This window comes from Plecotus auritus (genome assembly GCF_963455305.1).
Source record: "Plecotus auritus genome assembly, chromosome: 9".
Lineage (NCBI taxonomy): Eukaryota > Metazoa > Chordata > Mammalia > Chiroptera > Vespertilionidae > Plecotus > Plecotus auritus.
In genome coordinates this window covers 132,837,536-132,842,241 of record NC_137783.1, presented here as the reverse complement: position 1 = coordinate 132,842,241, position 4,706 = coordinate 132,837,536, and the positions used below count along the sequence as shown (strand labels likewise).

The following is a 4,706-nucleotide window of genomic DNA, read 5'->3' as shown; positions in this document are numbered from 1 at the left end:
CAGCAATGCTTGTTCATTGCACGTTGCCTGTTGCAACTTTCTTGTTAAAACAGCAAAGGTGACTAGTTGTGGCAGAGACCTTATTGCCTGCAACGCCCAAAATATTTTGTAGTTTAGTTGTCCAATCTCAGCTCTGGAGCAGTGGTTCTCAAACTTGCACATGCATCAGAATTCTTCACAGGACCCCACCTCCAGAACTTCTGATTCCCCGGAATTTACATTTCTAACATGTTCCCAGGGGCAACAGCACTTCTCAAACCTTAATCATCACTGCAGTTCTCGTTAAAATGCAGATTCTGATTCCGTCAGTCTGGAGTGAGTCCTGAGGTTCTGCATTTCTAACAAACTCCAGGTGATACCAATGGGGCTGGTCCATGGACCACGCTTTGAACAGCAAGACCTTAAGCACTTGGTTTCCTGCCTCATTACCTTTGTTCACAATGTCCTTTCTGCTTAGAGTGTCCAATCTGTATCCATTTTCAAGCTTCCTCTTCTAGGAGACGTACTGAGTTTGTTGTTGTTATTTTATTATTATTGTTATTTTTTGAGGCAAAAGGCTTTATTGTTTCATTTGGTCCCATGCATGGGAGTGGAATCAAGGGTGGTTAAAAGAATGGCTAGTAGTTTCAGGAGGAGGCTCGGGTCAAAGCCAGAGACACCAGGGGGTGCAGAGAGGCCTCTGAAAGGCCTCTGGGCTCCAAAGGCTCCTGGTCGTGCTTGAGGGTGAGCCTTTTGAAGGGATACTCGCCCAGCCCGGCCTGGGGGCCGCCAGCCTAAGGATGTTAGTCAGGTGTCAACCATCTTCTTGGTGAGTTTCACCTCCTCACCCAGGAAGTGGTTCTCCCGGAAGTCACAGAGATGAGGGTCTGCGCAGGTAGAACCCGGGGCTCGCAGCTCCAGAAGGGCCTGGTTCAGGTTCCTCTCCAAGGCCAGGGCGGCTTCCCTGGCGTCCTGAGTTTTGCCCACTCATCCTGGGGAGGCCTCAGCACGTCCTGGAAGAGAATGCGGCCACTGCGCTTGTTTTGCAGCTTTAAGGGATGCTCAGCACCCTTGAGCTTCTTCTCCACCAACTCGCGGAAGAAGTGGCCCACACCCTCGAGAGCCACATCATCCATAGAAGCCCCGAGAGAGGTAGGTGTGGGAGGCCCGCAGATGCAGGTTGGCCAGGTGGTTGACCACAGCCTCCACCTGGGTGGAATAATTCTGACGAATTTGGGAGCTCATGGTTGTTCGGCAATAAGGAGTTAAGGTAGAAAAAACCCCCCCGTGTGTTGGCTGGTCCCGGAGGTGGTTCTGAAGGTGGTGACTGGATAAGACGCAGGAGAGTGGCCGGAGGCTGGAAAAAGGGGTGTCCCTGGGTCTGTTCCGCCCAAACACTGTTGAAGCAAGAGACAGATTTGGGACTTCCGAGTGCGCTCTGTTGTTATTTTTAATTTCACAAGAACCCTATCAGTGCCTTTTTATGTGACTTTTCACTCTTTTACCTTGTGATACAATTATGTATGTTCTATTTGTTCCACTAGACAGAAATCACCTGGACAAGCCTTTTAGACATGGCAAGAGAAAATATTAGAAATGTGTACAGATGGGGATCAAAGGTGATTTGATTGGTGGTGCTCTCATATTTTTTTTCCCCTCCCCATTTCAAGCAGGTAGCAAAATCTTGGGGCTTCCTTGCTCCAAGGGAAGTTTGCTGCTGGAGAGCCGAGGCTGCTTGCAGGCAGGAACATGTCCTGTCTCGTAGAAAAGCCTGAGTCATTGAAGAACCTATGTTAAGTGTCGAGTCAGGGAGAAGAGTGCCTTTGAAGATCATGAAAAGATAAAGACCAGGCTTTTCTCTCCCGAACTGAGGAGAGAGGCAGCAGGGACCGCGACCCCATGCCCTCTCCCTGGCAGCACCCAGCGTGGTAACAAGGGCTCAGAGAGGAGCAGCTGTGTGGTGTCCCTGGAAAGACTGGACTCTGAGCACTGAGGTCCCCAGGCCTGGTCAAGTCTTCCTGTCTCATGGGTGGCACAGAAGGAGAGTTATGCAGCTTCCAGGAACAATAGGGGTTTGGCCAATGCTGTTTCTATGCTGTGCATGGTGGTGTGGGGTGAATGTGTTATTCCCTTGCATTGTAGGCACCACATAAGCTTCTCAAATTCTTGTGAAACCCTAAAGGCAAATCTGATTTCCTGCTAGGCAAAGAGGAGGAGCCTTGAGCTCAAATTCACAGTCATGTACATTTCTAAAAATATTGCTTAAAGAAGTAATTGAAAATTGGCAATGATTTATCTATTAGGATGGTTTCATTATAGAGTTAGTTATTTGAAATGTTATAAGAAAGATTATGATACAACCCAAAGTGGACAATTATTAAAAATCATGTGCAGGTTTTTTTGATGACATGAAAAAGAATTCTCAATATTTTATTTAGGGCAAAAAGATCACAAAACAGCATATGCAGTCTGATCTCAACTTTGTCTAAAAATAATACATGTTTATGGGCCTGACAATGCTGGAAAGATAATATAAAATATTAATAGTGATTAACTTTGGGTAGGGAGATTAAGAGTAATTTTTATTTTCCGCTTTGTGGGTTTTTGAACTTTCCAAAAATTTGACAGGTAAAAAATGTACATATTTATTTTAAAACATTTTCTCTTGATTGATTTTAGAGAGAGGAAGGGAGAAAGAGAGAGACAGAGACACATTGATTTGTTGTTCCACTTACTTATGCATGCATTGGTTGCCTCTTGTATGTGTCCTGACTGGAGATCAAACCCTCAACCTTGGTGTATCAAGATGATGCTCTAACCAACTGAGCTACCTGGCTAGGGCTATATTTTTTCTTAATAGCAGAAAAAAGTGTAAAGCTTTGAGTTTTAAAATCCAAAAACCTCTTACTTTGGGTGCCACAAGTACTCAAAACTTCATGGCATTGTTAAGACTAAATCTCAAATTTGCTGACATTTTGCATTTTTCCCCCTAAGGCCTTAGCTAACAAGCTTTTTAAAAATACACTTTCATGACTTATTCTGAAAATTTTCACCAACTGCTACTGCCTCATGCCTGCTCTTCCTATCATTAGTAAGTCCTGCTCTAGATGCTCAGCCACATTGCTGCTCTAGTTAGCTTCTGCAAGCACAGGGACTCAGTGCTGAGGAGAAGTTCAAGTCTGGGTTTCAGTCTCAGCTCTGCACTGTCTGGCTGTATGTCTTCACTAAATTTCAACTTCCTTATCTGAACATGGGGTGATAATAGAAGCCACCTCTAGGGTTGTTAGAGGGATTGCCACTCTATGAAACATTTAGCACATCTGTGTTACTTCCCCTTTCTTAGCTTAAAATTTTTCTTTTTATTGATTTTAGAGACAGGGAGGGAGGGAGGGAGAAAGAGAGAGAGAGAGAGAAACATTGATACGCTGCCTCCTGTACTCTCCCTGACCGGGGATCAGGCCAACAACCTGGGTATGTGCCCTGATCAGGACTCGAACCTACTGCCTTTTGGTGTACAGGATGATGCTCCAACCAACCGAGCCACACTGGCCAGGGCCACTCTCTTAGCTTTAAATTACTCCTTAGGCCTATGTCTTTTTTTTTTTTTTTCTTATCTGAGAAACATTGCTTAACCTTGAATCAGGGAAATGCACATTAGAACTAGAATTAGATTACATTACATACACACCAGATTAGTAAATGTTAAAAAAAAAAAAAATCAACATGTTGAAAAGGACATGGAGTAATGGAAACTCTAATAAATTGCTGGTTGTTGTAAATTGACACCACCACTTTAAAAATCAGGTTAGCATCATCTAATAAAGTCAAAGACATGCATGCAACCTTATTAGCCATCAATTTTGCTCCTAATTATATGTTCTAGAGAAAGTTGTGTACATGTGAATCAAAGCACATATTGAGAATGTTTATAGCAGCACTTCTATGACTGAATTGTGTCCTTTCCAAAATTCATATAATCCATACGTTGAAGCTCTAACACCCAGTGTGACTGTGTTGGAGATAGGGCCTTTGGGAGGGGGGGCGTAATTAAGATTAAATAAGGTGATAGGGTGGGGCCTTAAATTAATAGGGCTCATACCCTTATAAGAACAGGAAGAGATACTAGAGCTCTCTCCATAAATATCCAGAGAAAAGGGTTCTCTGTAGAAATACAATTAATAGGATATAGATATATAAAGGGTGGGGAAAAGTAGGTTTAAAGTTCTCAGTATGCAAAACACAGAATTTATTCTTGTGTTATTATTTATTAATTATTGTATTATATCCCATATGAACAACTGTAAACCTATTTTTGCCCCAACCTGTATATACATAGAAAGAGAGAAAGAAAGGCAAAACTAAATTAATTTTTTTTGTGTGTGGATACATACCCAAGTGTAAGACTTATTTTTTTTTTAGAAAGGCAAGAAAACTGACTACCATAAAAATCAGGCTAGTGATTTACCTCTAGAGGGGCAAAGAAGGTATCGTGTTAAAGAAGAAAGACAAAAAGGTCTTCTGGGTTGCTAGCAATATTCTATTCAATGTATTGACTTTGGTAGTACTTACATAAGGATTCATTTTATAGTCATTTGTTATACAGACATTTATGATTCATGCACATTTCTGTAGGAGTGTTATATTTCACATTTTAAAATATTGAAATGTATTTAGGGGAATGCTGGGAATGTAGCACCCTGAAGGTACTCCCAATGTTTGTTGATCTC

At 42.4% G+C, this 4,706-nt stretch overlaps 1 pseudogene across 1 annotated transcript; it reads right to left on the bottom strand.

The window, feature by feature from the left end:
• Nucleotides 1-626: 626 nt before the first annotated feature.
• LOC308233725 (ferritin light chain-like) lies at nucleotides 627-1,224 on the bottom strand (annotated as a pseudogene). The gene has a single exon. The product of its transcript is annotated as a ferritin light chain-like (transcript).
• Between the last annotated feature and the right edge of the window lie 3,482 nt (nucleotides 1,225-4,706).